Source organism: Artibeus jamaicensis, unplaced genomic scaffold (assembly GCF_021234435.1).
Source record: "Artibeus jamaicensis isolate MK-2021 breed Jamaican fruit bat unplaced genomic scaffold, CSHL_Jam_final contig_465, whole genome shotgun sequence".
NCBI lineage: Eukaryota > Metazoa > Chordata > Mammalia > Chiroptera > Phyllostomidae > Artibeus > Artibeus jamaicensis.
Window position 1 is genome coordinate 11,946,872 of NW_026521843.1, and position 17,531 is coordinate 11,964,402.

General features: G+C 52.8%; 1 protein-coding gene across 2 annotated transcripts in view; it reads left to right on the forward strand.

Moving 5' to 3' along the window:
- The first annotated feature begins 3,080 nt into the window (after window positions 1-3,080).
- The window catches only part of KLHL29 (kelch like family member 29), a 278,870-nt gene continuing 264,419 nt past the window's right edge, over window positions 3,081-17,531 (forward strand). For both annotated transcript variants that reach the window (XM_053667055.1, XM_037143412.2), the window contains exon 1: window positions 3,081-3,344. The gene's annotated coding sequence lies outside the window, so the exon portion shown is untranslated. The remainder of the gene's footprint in view (window positions 3,345-17,531) is intronic.

Genomic DNA, 17,531 nt, shown 5'->3' on the forward strand with positions numbered 1-17,531 from the left:
GATCCCGTGTTTTGTGGTGAAATCTTTGACAAGGGCCAAAAAGGTTCCCATGTGCAATACTCAACAAATCCCGTGTACTGTGTGACAAAGCCAAGCATGGACTGTACCCCATTACCATAGAGCAGGGCAGTGAATAACACAGAACACACCCCAGCTCCCAGCAAGAAAGAAGATCCGTAACCCATATGGATCCAGTCCATGTCCAAGACACTGGGGGAGAGGGGAGCAATCGGGGTAGGTGACTTGAACAATGGTGCTCCAGGTGAAACTGCACTCATGTGTAGAGCGACCCTTCCTCAGCAGCTGCGTCCCAATCCGGCTGCTCCCAGCGAGGCGGAGCCCTGCTGCAGAGGAAGATCTTGGCTTCAAACTCTGGAAATTCTTATTTGTGTTCAAGCTCTGGAATGAAAGAAGGGTGGGGTGAGGAGAGGGTAGACAAGCCCACTGTTATTCTGATTCACACAGGTTTTCTTGTTCTGTGTGATGAGCTGTTACCAAGCTCCATCCCCAGAGGCATTGCAACGCTTCAGGACCAGCACCCTTAGCATCACCGAGGCCAAAGGAGGCCCTCCTCGGTGTGGACGCGGGCTCAGCGCAGCCTCTCTGCTCTGATGAGGCCAGCAGGGAAACGGGGCGGGGCGGGGGGGGGGGGGGGATCCATCCTCACACCTGCACCAGAGACGTGGCTGGGGAAAGATTCTTGGATGCACAGTTCCTTCTTTCACTTGGGGGCCATTCGCAATGATCTGCAAAACATCACGACTGATTCACATCGCCAGATCGTAGCCTCTCCCTGACCCTGCAGACCTCAGACACACTTTCACGTTGCGTACAGCTGTCTTCCGCGATGCACCAGAACGTAGCGGGTGTGTCCCGTGTGCTCACAGTTGGTGCATCCATGCAGCTCGTTTCCGGGGACAGGAATGCAGACTCACTCACCTGTGCCCCCCCCTTTTTTTTCTTTTGCCTTCTCTCTGCCTTGATTTGCTTGAGATCGTGCCTGTGTATCTTTAGAAAATCCCAGGTAATCCCTCTTTTCTCCCTTTTCCTGCCTACATTACTCTTCAGTCATTTTCAGGATTTAGCATTCGAATCCCATTTATTGTTCCCCTTCAGGTGCTCCAGGATCCTCGACAACCTTTCCTCTCTCCACTGCCACCTGCTCCCCTTTCAAGGCACCCGGTCACCCCCCCACTTCATGACACACCACTTTTCCTGGCTGACCCTGTCATCAAGGGTGGATTCCTCTCTGCAGTGTTTGGCTCTGTCGCCTCCCCTGTCCCCAGGCTTCACACACCAAAACTTCATTCGATTTTTTTTTTTTTTACAGGAAATGCAGTTACTCTCACACCAATGGGCCGTTTCCCTGGCGTCCTCATTCCCTTTCTCTGATTGTCCTCCTGCTACCTTCAGTAGATTATTTTTATTTATTATTTATCAGCCGCCACACTGTCCTCTGCTTCCTACAAGATATTAAAGAAGACACAATCCCTGCACTGAGTTCACAGCCAAGGAGAGCAGAGCCCTGGATTCAGACATCACAGGAGCTGAGAGAAAAGGATTTACCCACCAAGTCCTCAGGCTGCAGGGCAGACGGGGGCGGGGCCTGCAGAGCCCGCCCCGGGCCGGCTCCTCCCAGTTAGAGCCCGGAGCCAGGGGCCCCGCACCTAACCCACGCACCCGCCACCGCCCCACTCGCGCACTATTGACACCCAGGCTCAGGCCTCGGCGGCGCTGCCCCAGGGAGTGGAGGGAGGTGCGGTGGGAGCGGGGTGGAAGCTCGCACACCTTTACATTTGGATGGGGAGGGGGGCAGAAGTGGGGAGGAGTAATAGACATTTCCAAGGAAATTCAAAACGAGATGGGGGAGGGGAAGGGAGGAGGAAGAAGTCAGGGAATTAAAAACCAGATCTAGAGAGTTAGCAGATCTAGAAACTGGTGCCGAAATGAAAGTTCTGGCGTGAAGGGGAAGCCTGCATCGGGGGCCGTCGCGGGTCTCCAGCCCTCCTACTGGGGTTGAAGTCAGGGTCCGCGTGGACACGACGTGCAGACACAGAGGTGCAGGTCTACGAAAGTCAGCGTGGGTTGCGCGAAAGGCTTGGGGGTGGAGGGCTGGTCAGTGCGGACACGCAAGGCTGGCGTGGCCGGAGTGGGGGCTGCCTAACGGGGAGAGGTCGTGCGGGTTCCGGAGGGTCGGTGTGAACAGGCGAGTCCGCGGGGAAGCGGGAGTCGGCGCAGCCCAGAGAGGGTCGGCCGGTGGTCGGGAGGAGCAGGACTAGCGGTGGTCTCCGGAGAGGTGGACAGTTCCTGCTCCTCTCCCTGGCTGCAGTGTCAGAGGGAGGGCGGAAACTGAACGACGGTCGGACTTTTCGTTCTCAAACTTTTCTGCCAGTTTCCTCAGGTGTTGGGAGCAGACGCAGAGCTCGCCTCGGTCCAGTCCCCCACCCGCGACCGGCGGGGCGGGTGGCCGGGCCGAGCCGCGGAGGCACGCGCCGAGCATCCGCGGGCGCGGCCCCCGGGCCGGCGAGCCGGGAGCCACAGTGGGGGGGCGGGGGCGGCGGACCGGCGCGGACTCCCCCGCCCGCACTCGGCCCCGGCCGGGCGCGCGGCTGCGGGGCATCCCTGGGGCCCGGGTAGCGGCGCCCTGTGCCCGGCCGGGGGCGCCCCGCCTCCCCTACCCGCCACCCCCGCCCACTCGGGCGCCCGTGATTGGCTCCGCCCGCCCCTGGCTGCGCGCCGAAGCCCGCCTCCCTCGCAGCTAAAGCAGACGGTCCCCGAAGCGGAGCGAGCCAGAAGGGAGCATGGTCCCCGCGCCGCGGCCGCGCCAGCCTCCGCGCCGCCGCCGTCCCCACCGCCGCGGACCCCGCTGCAGCTCCGGCCCCGGCCCCGCAGCGCCCGCCAGCAGCCCCGGCGGCCGCCGATCCTGAACACAGCCCCCGCCCGGAGCCCGAGCCCAGAGCCCGGAGCTAGCCCAGCCCCGCGGCCGCCGCGGCTGCGGGGAGAGGGCGGGGGCGATGCTGCCCGAGCCGCCGCCGCCTCGGTGAGAGCCGCGCCGCGCCGCGCGTAGCCGCGCAGGCTGACAGGCAGAAGGACTGACTTCCCTCGCCGGGCATCCTCCCCGGGCTGCCGGGAGGCGGCGGCGGCGGAGGAGGAGGAGAAGGGGGAGAAGGGGAGAGCAGGAACGCGAGGAGGCGGACCTGGATCCGTTTCTCCCGGCCAGGACCCCAGCGGCCCCAGCTCCCGCTCCCCGCCGGCGCCGTCTGCTATCCACCAGCCCTCCTGCGCCCACCCGCGATCCCCGAATCTCGACGCGTTGGGCCGGGGCCGGAGCCGCGCGGCAGGAGGTAAGAGCTAAGCTGGAGCGCCACGGATGCGGCGCCGGGGACCCGGGGTCCTGGCCGCTGTGCGGGGCCGCGCAGGGCTTGGGAGCGGGGCCCAAGAACCCGGAACGCTGGGCTCGGCTCCCGCGGCGGCGGCGGCGGCGGCGCAGGAGCCCCGGAGTCTGGACTCGCCAGGCTGCAGGAGCCCTTGCGCCTGCGCTGCTCCAGTGTGGGGGGGGAAACGGGGGGAAAAAAACTTCCTGCTCCCGGTTATATGTGCCCTGGGGCTGCCCCGGGCCAATGTCGCGGTGGTCGCGGATGCTGGGAGCGAGTGACCCCCGGCCCCGGGGCAGTCCCTTGGCTGGGCCCGGCAGCGCCGGTCCCTCTCCAGGCCACCTCCCCCGAGAGGCCCAGGGCCCGGGCCGGGCTAGGGGCCAGGAAGAGGCACCCGAAGGCTGGACCCTGGAGTGGCCGCGCACCCTGCCTTTGGGGAAAATGCGCGCCTCTGTGCAGTGAGAAGCCAGGTTGGGGTTTCTGCCCTTTCCCGTCCTCAGACCCCGCAGTTGGAAACCGGGTCTCTTTACTCAATCCCAAGTAACTTTCGAGGTACCGGAGCTTGAAAACCATCGGGAGGGGACCCCGCACAGACCTTGTTGTGACCCTCCTTCCCTTAACACCTTGTGGGTGCCATCCTGTTGGGGGCAAAGGAGAGCGTACGCTGATGGTGAGGATGTGGTGTCAGGTGGGGAGGGGTTGTTTATGTGTGGGATAGCGTGGCCGCGGAGATGTGCAATGTGAGGGTGTAGATGCGCACCCCGACTGCCGCGGGGGGTGCGGGGTGGCCGAGGGCTCACGTCCGGGTCTCCCGGGCCTGGAGCGGGCTGAGTGTTGTCTGCAGCGGGTGGTAGCGCAGGTGAGGGCTTGGGTCATCCCCGACTTCGGGCCCCAAGGGAGGGGCGTACTCGCCCGGTGCCCAGAGAGCAGAACCCGGAGCCGGGGTAGATCCGAGGCAGCTCCGGTCTGCGCTGGCTGGGGAAGGCGGTGACTCGCTGCCAGCCTGCTCCCGCTGTCACGCAGGAGGGGAAGGGGGCAAAGCGCGAGTCTCTGGTGCCTGGTGCCTGGCTGAGAAGCCAGTTGTCGTTTCTAGGCTCTGGAACCCAACGGTAGACGCAGGCAGTTGGCGGGTCCTCCCGCGGGTCCCCAGGGATGTTGATGGGTGAGGAGCCGCCGCCTCTGCCATCTCTGCCTCTCTGCAAACGCTCTCCTCCCTCCCTACCGTGCTTGCGCCACAGCGCGCCCCGGGGCGAATCGCGGACGCAGGTATTTATGTAGCATTAGGCGAGACCTCGGCGCTGGAGGGACCGCACCGCTGAGGATGTGGAGCTGCGGCTGCCCGAGAAACTTCCACTTCGTCAGCTCAGGGACTTGCAGGATCCGCTACTGCAGGCTCCAGCCTCTTGCCAGCTGAGTTACGCTGGGATTTGGACTCCTCTTGCAGTGACAGGTCTGTCCTGTTTACGGCGGTCTTTACCCTAATTTCAGTCTCTTCAACGTCTTCTGTCTTGTCACTACAGAGTCCTTCCCTTGCCCCGTGACCTGATCTCTTCCTCCGCACTGGGACGGCAGAGTTAAAGAATTATTTTGATTTAGGACAAATGACAGCAGATTTAATCACCACACTTCACTCCTGATGTTTCACCTTACAGAATATAAGGGTCAAAAATTATATTGGGTGCAAACAGAGCTAACTTTTTCACTCTTTGGGGAGTTGGTGGTAAATGGTTATATAGATTGCTCATCTTGACTCTTGTAAGAAATGTCTGGTAACTCATCGGTGAATACTTCCCGGTATTCACCTGGCCGGTATGGATGCATTTGAGTAAGTCACATATTCTAGATGCTTATACAGGTACAGAGTTGGGTGCCGCTGATGAATGTAGGCTCTGACCCACCCATTAGTCTGAGTGCACTTGATTTATCATCCTGCTATAAATCAGGGAATTACTAGCATTTGTGCCCTTAAACTCTCTGTGAATTTAATGGCATTTAAATTGGTTTATGGGTTGCTGCATTTAACCAATTCTAATAACTTTTCTGTACAAGCATCTAATAAACCATATTTGTCCATGATTAAGAAAAACATTTTCTTCTATGCCGTCTCTCCATCTCTAGCACAGTTAACAGAGATTTATAGGTCTCCAACTTTCATTTGCAAGCAACAATCCGAACGAAATACCTGGAGTTGTACTGGAATAAAATATCCTATGGTAGCCATGGTAACAAATAGATTAAGGGTTATTGGTTTTCATCTGTATGTGATGAGGGAAGGAATCTAGTGTTGTATCTTTTTAATTATGTTTCTAATGAGTGGTGGTCATACTTCAAGTACTCAGTGCGGAGGATAAGCAAGACTGAGAATTCAGTTTTTTGAGAGGTTTATTGGAACAAAGACTACTAGTAGAACCCCAGAGAATGACTTCTGCCAACTGCAGCTCCTTGTAACCAGAAAGCAAATGGATGAAGCCTTTCTTATATTTCAAGTGGATGAGAATCGCGTCAGTTCCTTTAAGATTAAAAAATGCATATGCATTCTGCTTTTAAGCTCTTATTAAATGCACCTTTTAAATCCAGCTTCTGTTTTCTAGGAATAAACATGTTAGAAGTGTGGCTGCTGGTTTGGATGAGTGTTGCAGTTGTTATCCACACCTGTCAGTCTCCGTGAGGCATATCATTAGTCTATTCAAATCTTGCCTGTTTCAATATTCATGCATTTCCATGGTGATCCATTCCATCTTTGTTTACTTCGTCAACCTTATAAATCTTTGGCATTGATTTCAGTTGTGCCATCTTTTTTTCTTTCGTTTATCAATTGATTCGGCTGCAAATCATTCTCATTTAAAGCATTTCCTTTTTTCCCCTTCTAGTTCCCAAAAGTTTATGCAATTCCTCATTACACACCGTTTTAAAGGGGTTAAATTTTTTAATAGACCCAAGTAACACTTCCGATGCTAATGTAGTTTTTTAGCATCTCATTTGCTATGTGTGTGTGCATGGGTATTTTTTTTTTTCTTCCTGCAGGCTTACAGTAAAGCTGCCTCGCTTTATGGCCCCGGGACATCAATCCAATCCAGCCAGACTTGACTAAAGGTTTTCCTTCCTTCCTACCTTCCTTCCTTCTTTCCTCCTCCCCTCCCTTTTTTTTCCCTACCACATATGATTAAAGGATTTTTTTCGTGTGTGTTTTCAGTTATATTTGGCTCAGACAGACTTTAGGACTTTGCGTATTGGAATGGGCCTGTCTTCTATGATCTCTTCTCTTCCCGTCGTAGCTGAAAGCAGAAGGTTCTGGAGCATCAGAGGCTTTCTCCAGGGCAGTGTCCATTTAGTCACAGCATCGAGTGTCCCTAGGATCATAGTAACCTTGTAAGTTCACCGAACAGGCAGTTTTGCATAAAGCAAGCGTTGATTTTGCTCACCAGCTTTCAACTCTGCTTTCTAATGATCTAGGCCCTGCTAATCACACCCTGTATACTTCAGAAATATCAAGGCAGGCATTAGTACGCTGCTGACTTATTAGGATCGGGCGAAGAAGTAATTGGAACACTTAAGTTCAAAGTCAGAGGGAGAAATGGAATTATTACCAACCTTGTGATTCTATAATCAGTCAACTAAGTGTCTCCTTGGGTGTGGGGAGAGGAGGAAACACTGGAAATAGGACATCCAGGCAACGGTTGTGACGGCCGAGGATAAACCAGTACAAGGATGATGAAGGGTGACTGGAGGACATAAAACCTCTTCACAGACAGACCCCCCCCCGGAGACCCAAGTGTTTAGAACATGAAGGAATTTGGTGGTTTGCGCAGAAGGTATCATTTGTTCTTCCTCAGAAAATCAGGGGTCGCTTCCTAATATGAAAAAAAAAAAAATCAGTTTCTTCAAACTGGCATTTGAAGAAATTTCACCAGGGAAATGGTCTTCATAATTCTAGCTAAGAAGGAAAAATGTGTCCAAATTCTTTTTGCTTGAAGATTTTTCAAAAATTTATTTTTACAGAGAGGGGAAGGGAGGGAGAAAGAGAAAGAGAGAAGCGTGGATATGGGAGAGAAATATTTATCAGCTGCCTCCCCTACACCTCCGGCGCACATCCCAGCTGGGGACCAAACCCGCAACCCCGGCACCTGCCCTGGCCTGGAACCTAACCAGCGGCCCAGCCCACTGAGCCACGCCAGTCAGGGCGTGTGTCAGAATAGTTTCATCCGCTCGTCGGATTGGAAATACCAAGATCAGGGTGACTCAGAAAAGCAACGTCTGTGTTTCTGCCTGTGACAGCTACACGCTGACTTTCCAAGTCCTCGGTCAGAAAGGTCTGAACTTTCTTCAAGAAAATCACTTGAACACAGGGAAACTGAAGCTGCGCATTAAGACCAGGCGAGTTGGAAGGGGCAGCACTGCTATTCATGAAATGGACTTGACTGTCTTGGGGCATCTCCAAGGGAAAAACCTTTCTTTTTCCGCCAAGGGGCAGACCTTTCTTTTCCTCATGGGAGGAAATCTGCATGGAATTCAGGGGGTTCGGAGACCCTTCCCCTGCAGCAGCCGATGGTGATGCAAAAGCTAAGGCAGAAATGGTCGAGGGCCGCCACACCAGGGCACCAGCTTTGGGCCAGGACGTCCACTCCCCAGACATTTAAAGGTTGTCATTGGCCTTACAAATGTCGCTTTTCAGTAACTATTTTATAGAGTTGAAATTTTTTAATCACTGGTTCTTTAAAGGATCTGTAGACACATATATACACAAATATATATTCCGTCACTTTTATTTCTTTGTTGAAATTATGGTTTAAAAACCCACAGAAACATAAAATTTACCATCTTTATCATTTTTCAGTATACAGTTCAGTAATATTAATGTTCACATGGTATGCAATGGGTATCCAGGGTTTGTCATCGTGCAAACTGAAACTCTCGGCCCAATAACCATCAGCTGCCCATTTCCCCTTCTCCAATCCCCAGACACCTTTCTACTTTCCTTTTTTTATGAATTTGACTACTTCAGCTGCCTCATGTAAGTGGAATCTTACGGTATATTGCTATGAATGTGGGTGGGTGAATATCTCTTCCAGGTCCTGCTTGCAGTTCTTTTAAACATGTCCCCAGAAGTGGGAGGGCTGTATTCTGACACTTTCCACACTCATGTGTTACCCTGATCTTCTACTGAAGAACCTTGGTGAAAATGCAGTTAACGGAACACAGAGAAGGGATGCAGTCGATGTGACTGACATTTGTTCTTCCCTTTCTGTGTGTACATTTCCTTCCAAGTCTCTCCAGGCTCCTAACACTTTGCTTTTAAAAGGGCTTGCCGGGACCACGGTGACACTGCCGAGCGGGTAAAGATGTGGGCTTAGCGTCAGAGTTGAGGTCCAGCCTCTGGTGCCTGCTAGCTGCTGTGTGACCTTGGAAAGATGGTTGATCTCAGGAAGCTTCGGTTTTCACTTTTGTTTTATGAAAATGGAGGGAATAATCGTGGCCAAGACAACCCTGTTAAAAGCTGCATCACAGTGTCTGACCTGGAGAGATGCTTCAGAAAGTGCTCTAGAAAGGAGAGCTTCAGGGGAAGTTGTAGCAATAGAAGAGGCGGCAGCAACCCTGGAGGTCTCAGAAACCGTGGACACCCCTCCCGCTAAATTCGATCATGAGCGCTTTTGTGGTGTGCCCGAGTGTGTGTGTTGTATTCTCTGAGCCTGGTTATCAGTACTTATTCTGAAACACAGAAGAGATTTGCATCACAACTGCAATAGTTAAAAATATCCTTGAGTGGATTTGATGTATGAACTTTTAATTCATTTTCAGTATCATAATTTTAGAGTCATTGTGGATTTTGGAGGTCAGCTAATCCACCTATTATTCACTCACCAAGTCTGTATCAAGCCCCAGTAATATAATAATAATAGCAACCAGTTATGGCTGCCCACTCTATTTTCATACTTTGCATATATTATCTCTAAACCTCTTATCAACACTATGAGATAGGGATGGATAATCTACATTTTACACTTGAAGATGAGACTCAGTAGGGTAACCAACAGTCCTGAGACCACAGTCTGGCCACGTTGTACAGCCAGGTTCGAACCGGGGCGGGGGGCGGGGCGCCAGCTCCCTCCTGGCTGCTTTGTCCTTTGTGTGTGTGTGTGTGTTTCCACTACTCCAGAGCGGGTCTCAGTGCATTGGCACCACTTCACGTTGCCCGTTATGTGCCAGATACTGCCGCATCTGTGCCAACGACTGTTTTAAGTAATTCTCTTAGGGGAAAGGTAAGCTGACATAAGAGCATTTCCCAGGTCTGACCAACACGCATCGTGCCTTTGGATTTGCCCAACTGCTTCCGTTCACTCTGGTTCCTAGAAGGCTAATGAGAAAAACTTTCAGATGCTTGGAAATCGCTTCTGTTTCCATCCTGAGCCAGTGTAATAAATAAGCAGCAAATTAAAGAGTAGAAGCAATGTAGAGAGGATTAAGGTTATATCCAGGGATGACTGAAGACTGATCTGGGCTTGTTCACTCCTGAGTCCCCAGTGCCCGGCACAAACCCCTTTAGTAAAAACGTTTGCCTGGATGGGTTAATGTCCGGGGACAGTGCCGGGCAGCAGACATCAAAGCCTGTGCGTGCGATTCCCACCCCGCCCCCCACTCCGTGGCGATGTACTTACCTGTTCGCGGTTTTCCATTGTGTGGAATTTCAGATGCTGGATTTGGCCATCCATATCTGTTAAAAATGCCCATGGATGAATTCTAACTAATCTCAATGGGATCTTCCAGGATTTATGACTTGATGCTTTGAAGACTCCTTTTCTTAGAGCTTCTTCATCCCCATGATAACTTGAATCCATCTGACACTTTTGAGAGTCGACACAAAGCCCGTCCTTCACGTCATGCTTACTTGCAAGGTGCTGTCCCCGCTCAGATTTTTAAATTTGGGGTATTTCACAAAAGCATTGTTTTAAACAAAATGACACCCCAGAAGTGATACGGATCACCATAGAAGGGCAAGGACCCTGTATTTTCCAACTTCAGTCTTGCATTTATTCTCCAGGGGTTATTTTTGTTTGTTTTTGGTTTTGTTTTGGAGAAGGGCAGAGGGTGTGAATGAAGGCTGGGGCAGACCTCCCATAGAGGGGTTTGCTCCCTGTTTTGACTCTTCCAGCCCTCGTTCAGCCAAGTAGTGACTTCTTCAGCCTGAAACCCACTGGCAGAAAGGCGTGGTTATGGTGGCTGGGGCCAAGCCTGAGACTCAAGAACAGCACAGGAAATGCGGGAGGAGGGTTACACTGCAGGGGGCAGCTGTGCCCTGGTCGGCAAGGGCCGATCCCGTGGGCTTTCCTGGCCAGGTCCATCGCTTCCCCTGCTCTCCGCCCAGGCTGTTTCTGCCCCATAAAGGGAAAATCTGGAGTGAGGCTTCCTTTTTCCTTTTTTTTAATGTAATACTGTTTTACTGTGTTTTTACATTTAAAAAATATGTGCATTAATTTTAGAGAGAGATAAAAAAATCAGTGTGAGAGAGAAACATTGACTGCCTCTCATACATGCCCCAACTGGGGATCAAACCTGTGCCCCAGGTGTGTACCCTGACCGGGAATCGAGCCCCCAACATTGTGGTGTCCAGGACAACGCTCCAACCAACTGAGCCGCAGTGGCAAGGGCAAGGTTTCCTTTTTAATGCGTCTAAACAAACTCTCAGAAGCAGGGTAGATTGGGTGGCGGGGGAGGGGGGCAGGCAGTGAGCAAAGAGCAGACAAGAGGACTGTCCACCTCAGTCTTGTGAAAAGCAGAAGCGGCAGCCGCCGTGTGGGCTGTCCGGCCCGCAACAGGACTGCCGTTTCAGGTGGGCTCTGAAGGGGGACCTGCCCTGTGTTCACGTGCATCCCCTGTGATCTCCCAGATACTGAGTGGGAGCCCCAGGGCCTGAGCTTGGGAACCCCATGCCCATGGGAATCTTGTGGCCATTTTAGTGCAGTTCTGCACCGCTTTTTGACCTCCTTCATTATGGGTAGGTTATTCTGCCACTGAATTAACCTGTTTGGTCGATGTGAAGCAATATAAGATGACCGTGCTCTGGTCCTGGCTTTCTGAACCAAAAGCAGGGGAGTGAAAGCACCCCATTTGGAAGCTGGGTGGGTAGGACCTGGAGGCAGCCTGTGCCGTGTGTGTGTCTGTGTGTGCACGGCCGATCTGGCTCACAAAGAGTCTGCGCTAAGATGAGCGCTGTAATCTATGCGGTTCACGCTGTTCCAACCAGCTTTAATCATCACAACTTGAATATTATTCAAACTGTGAAAGGAACATATTTCTTGCTGAAGCCTAGGTGTGCCAAGTGGAAGTGCCAAAGCTTCTCAATTTACCAATCCACGACAACATGTTGCTCAAAAAAAAGAGGAACACCTGGATTGCTCCACACAACGCGGGGAAGCTGCCTTTCTCCCCAACCAAACGGCACTAAGATTTTAAATTTCCTCCTTTCCAGCCCAGAGGAGGAAAATGACTTTCACAGAGGCCACCTCTCTTGTGAATTAGTGGAACATCTCCCCACTGGCCCCAGGTATCTGACAGCGTCTGCTCTGCACCCCTGCAGGAGAAGTCTGGCAGTGCTGCACCCACGGGGCTGCCTGGAAGGAGGGGATGTGGATTGCGTGACCTGAAGGCACTGGGGACCCGGACACGAGGGGAAGGTCCTGGGCAGCCCCAGAGACACTAAGAAGGAAAGTTACTTGGGCTCTGCCCTAGTAACTTCCCCAACCTGCCTTGTTGCCCACGGATAAAGACACCCCACTGTCATCCTGTGACAGGGGCTCAGCCCTGGGTCTCTAGAAGACAGCACCTGCCTTGTCCCCATGCTCTCTTCCCTCACATCCCTGGTGGGAAGGGCATTGCAGAGCTACCTCCCTGCTTGGGTGCCCACTCAGAATATGAAGCTTGTCTCCTAGGTTCTGCAGAAACTACCGACAGCCATGTCTGTTGGTGAGGGTTCCTGGGGGAGGCCGGAGAGGGGGGTGGGCACTCACTGAACTGTGAAGTCACATCCGAGAGCCATCACCATCAGCTGCTTTTATTCCAGGAATGTCTCCCAGGATGCTTGCTTTTCAGAAACAGTTTTTGGTATCCAGAATGGACACCTGGGCCAGAGAGAGTCCCCTCGGCCTTAGGCAAAGGGGGGGGCCTGACTCTGTGCTCCTGTGCTCCACGTGACCAGTAAGCCACTGGCGTGGGGACCGGTGTAGGGTCTGTGACATAGACATTTAGAGACTGGCTGTGGGGGGAGGGCAAGACCTGGTTCTCAGTCCTGCACACAGTTACAATCAAAACGTATTTACGTGCAACCCAACAACAGAAGAACAGCCTGATTTAAAAATGGGCAAAGGACCTGAATGGACAGTTCTCCAAAGAAGATGTGCCGATAACCGCTGAGCACTTGAAAAGATGCTCAGCGCCGCAGTAATCATTCAGAGAGTGCAAGTGAAAACCACAACATTAGAATGAGTTTTGTAAAAAAACAAACAAAGCAACTGCTGGTGTGGAAGTAGAGAATCCAGAGCCCTCCTGCTGTTAGTGGGAATGTCAAATGGTGTGACCGCCGTAGAACACGGTACGGCAGTTCCTCAAAGTAAGTTAAACATATAATTACCGCATAATTCAACACTGCTCCTCCTGGGTATGAACCCGGGAGAAGGGGTGTCGAGGGCTTCGATGGGTGTTTATACGCCTGTGTTGACAGCAGCAGCACTCACGACAGCCAGAATGTGGAAGCCACCGGAGTGTTCATCAGTGGAGGGACGGGTAAATAAAATGTGCCACATACATACAATGCAGTGATACTCAGCCTTCAAAAGAAAGGGAACTCTGAAACATGCTACAGCATGGATGAACACTAATGACATTGTGCTAAGTGGAACAAGCCAGTCACAAAGAAAGAGGAATGTGGTGGGATTCCACCCACGGGAGGTCCCTGGAGTCGTCCAGTTCATAAAGACGAAGCAGGTGATGGTCGCCAGGGGCTGGCAGTGGGGCGGGGCATTGCTGCTGCCCCGTGGGTGCGAAGGTTCGGCTGGGGAGGATGGGCAGGGTCTGGAGGTGGGTGGTGCTGACGCTGGCCCGGCCAGGCGACCGTACTCCTGCTGCCGAACTGCACACTTGAACGGTTCAAGGGATCAGCTTTAGGTTGTGTTTTTGCCACAGTAAGAAAGAAAGAAGGAAAGGGAGGGAGGGAGGGAGGGAGGGAGGGAGGGAGGGAGGGAGGGAGGGAGGGAGGGAGGGAGGGAGGGAGGAAAAATAAAAGAAAAGAAAGACTTCTAAACATATTCCAAAGCGGTTCTAATTTTTTAAACAATGTGCTTAGGGGGAGAAAGGGCATCAACAGCGCTTACCAAGCGCTGGCTGTGTACCTTGTGCTGGGCGTTGTTTGTTTATGTCATTAGTGTCTAATCATTGAGGCAACACAATAAAATCCACAGATCTGAAATGTCCAGTTCACTGAGTGACCTTTGACCTTTGGCCTTTGTTTACACCTGTGCAGCCACCATCCAAAACAAAATGTAGCACATTTCCATCAGCCCAGGAAGTTTCCTCTGACGCTCTCCACGCAACCCCCCCGCCACTTTCCCATAGGTGAGCTTTGCCTCCTCCGGACTCCGGTCTGAACCGAAACACGTGCGTGTGCCCTTCTGTGCCCAGCCAGGTTCGCTCAGCCTGCCACGTCTCCCACGTGTCTGTGCTGACACCTGTCGCAGTTGTTTGTTCCCTGTCACTGAATGATATCCCACAGCACGTCCCACACCTGGTGCATCCCTTCTCCTGAGGATGGGTGCCAGGCGGCACTGCGTTTGGAGACGGCCAGCAGTGGGGATGTTAGCTGGCCGCCTGGGAGTGTCCCCGCAGGGCGGGGATGTCGTGGAAGTTCTCAGTGCTCGGCGTTGTTCTGCTTGGCTGGCTACATGCCCAAAGTTGAATGGTCCCCAGGTAATGGCACTTTAGTGATTCACACTAGAAATATGACATCCTTTGGGCCAGACCCAGGTGCCGCTGCTGAACAGATTTCTCCCCCGAAGGCTCATCCCACGGGAGGCTGTCTCTGGTGGCTACTTGGTGGCTCTGCACTGAGGACAGGGGGTTGCCGGATGGCCTTCAAGTCACTGTATCCGCACTGTCTCCTGCTCAGGTGCCCCCTCCCCCAGAACTGACTGGTGCCCATGGGGTAGGGGATAGGAGGTTGGAGCAGAGCACTCTCCCCTCAGGGCAGGACTAGGGTGGCCAGTCCCCAGCCCCGCCCCGTGTCCTCTGATGTGGAACCTCAGGGCTGTTTGACTTGTCGTTCCTGCAGCCATGTTGATGCCTTTGGTCTGAGACAGAAGCGTGAGCGCCAGTCTTTCTTTACGGTTACTTCTCACGCTGTCTGGGCCCATCCTCCGGTGAGTCTGCCGTCTGACTCTGAGCTCCGTGTCCCCGTCCCCACGTTCCTGAGCAGTGTCTCGTGTCATGAAGTAGGCCTCACGTTAAGAGCCGTAACCTTCATGGCCACTTAGATCTGGGCTCCATACCCTAGCAGGGCCACCTGGAAATGGCGAGATGTTAGGCAAGTCACTTCACCTCTTGGGACCTAGAGATGGGACGCTAACGATAGCTTTGCTGTCCCGTGTACTACCCGACAGGCCTGCTAGGGGTTGGGAGTGGACGGGCAATACCTGCCTTCCGGGAACTCAGACAGTCCATCAGCGTGAAAGCCGAACTCAGTCGCTTCCCCTGTTTCCACATTCCTGGGCAGTGCCTCGTCGCACGACATAGATGACACAAGTGGAGCATGTGTGTGTGCGTGACACCTCGGAGTGTCGCTGCCCCGGGGAGCAGTGGAGCCTGACCGGGGTGGGCAGTCGAGGAGAATTTGGAGGACCCCCAAGGGCGGGCGGATGTGCGGTGGTCTCCCTCTGTCCGTTCGGCAGCACCGCTCTGTGCCCCTGGCCCTTCCCAAGTCCATCAGCTCACAGGTTCAACACAGCTAACAATCTGCTCCCGCCTGGGAGAGGTCATTGGAAGACCTGGCTTGGGTTTGCACAGTGATTTCTAAAAGATGCGTCGCTCTGCATTCACCTCTAAGAGACGTCAGTGGTACAGCTCGGGGGCATGCGCGAGCCTCGGGACCATGGCTGGTGGGACGCAGGAAGGAACGGAGTGTGGACTCCCCCTCAGCAAGCCAGGTCGGATGAGACATGCCTGCCCATGGGGGGCGCAGGGAGCCAGGTCCCTGACAGGACTGCAGAGTAGGAAGAGTGCACCGTTGACAGAGGGACCATCAGCTGGCTCCAGGGCGCCACTCTCTGGCCAGGCCGAGGCCACCCTGCATGCCCCTCCCGCTTTTCTTCTCTGGAAGGCTCACACCTCTCTCTGTCCAGTTCAGATCCTGCTTGTCCTTCCCAGCTTCCTCCAGGAAGAGCCCTACCTGTGGGGATTCCTGGACCCAGGTTCTCCACGTAATGCTTCATAGGGTCCCTGAGCAGGTGCTCCTGGGGGAATGAACCCCCTCACAATTTGCTTATATTCCTTTAATGACTTTCCTCCAAGGCTGGGCCAGTGCTGGGCACATGTCACAGTGTGAACCAGCAAGGCCTGGCAAAGGGGAAGGCCCCCTCAGGCTTGCTAGGCAGAGGCAGAGCTGGGACCAGAACCCCAAATCCTGGAACGTGGGAGGAGCATCATGGACCGTGCGAGGAGGGGCAGGAACAAGGGCTCTGGGTGCCCCCTCCACTGGTGTGAGTGATCCTGGGTGCTGTCTCAAGCTGTTCTGGGCGGCAAAGTGAAAACCCTGCGGAATGTTCTCCCTGTGTGTTGCTTATTGTCAAATGGAAGCAGGGATGATTTCCCAAAATGTGTGACTAGACGAGAGATCCCTTCACCGGGATGTGAAATAACTGCATCTAAATCTGAGCCACAAAGAAATGGATCTTCACTCCATTTTACTGCACACCACACACTGATCATTCCAGGAGGCTAACCCGTGTGCTCATCTGAAGTCCTTGGGCCCTGGGGGTCCTCGGTGAATGCCCAGTCTGTATTTGGCTCCCAGATTTTGCCTGTGTCTGACCCCTGCCCCCATCCTTTTTCTTTCCCTCGACCCCCTTCTCGGGTTCGTGTTTCCCCTTTGCCCAGTTGTACCCTACCTGGGCTGGCTCTGCAGGGGAAAGCCTGTCCCTTGGGGCACCTGTGTGAGCACTCAGGGGAGTTGGCAAGAAAGGCAGCAGGGACACCTTTCCTGGCCTTTCTCCCGATCAGAAAACCGCAAGGAAAAATACCGAACACCTCTTTGGAGACTGAGAACAAAATTTCTAAAGTGGCTTATTTTATCATGAGTTTGCTCACTTGAAAAGACGGTTTTTAAGAAGGAAGCTTAGTTAATGAAAAGAAATTAGGGATATATTTACTATAATGTCAAGTATATATAAACAAAAAAACAGAAAAATTGCAAATATGTCGTGATGTTATCAGTAGTCATCTTTCTGCTTTTAAATTCCGCAAACTTTAAAAACAATCAGCCTATTTTTCATAATGGGAAAAATAAAAACTTGTTTCATTAGTAAGGCAAAGAAATTTAACTATAATAAGGTTAATTTTTGCTACCTGCAATAAGTGTATATTTTGTGTACATGCCCACAAAAATCATGAAAACATAAAAAGGAGAGACCATAATGTGGGAGGAATTTTCAAACAACCAGTTTTTAAAAGGGAGAAAAGAACAAAATAGTTTCATATCGTTCTGTATCAAATATCCCCCACTGTGACTCTCAGACTCACCTTAAAGGAACAGTTCTCTCAGGGTCCCTTTCATCCTGGGGATCCTGCAGAATCCAGGATGGGAAGGCTGGGAAGCTTTCTTCTTAAAGGGAGCTGAGCCGGAGCAGCCTTTAAAGCCAGCCTCCGTGAATGCAGTGGCAGCTTCTCAAATAACTGTGCCCCCAAGTGGTCGCTAGGACCTGTAAATTATAATGTTGGATCGGCCAAAGAGTCCCTTTAGTTTTTTTCTGTAAAATAAAGGACACACTTTTCATTTTCAACAGTAACTTTATCGGCTTGGATATTTTGAGTATGTCGGCTGTCTCCTGGGTAGTATAATGTTGATTGTTCTCAAGTAATGTCTCGATTTGATCACTATCAACTTCAACCGGTGTGCCCGAC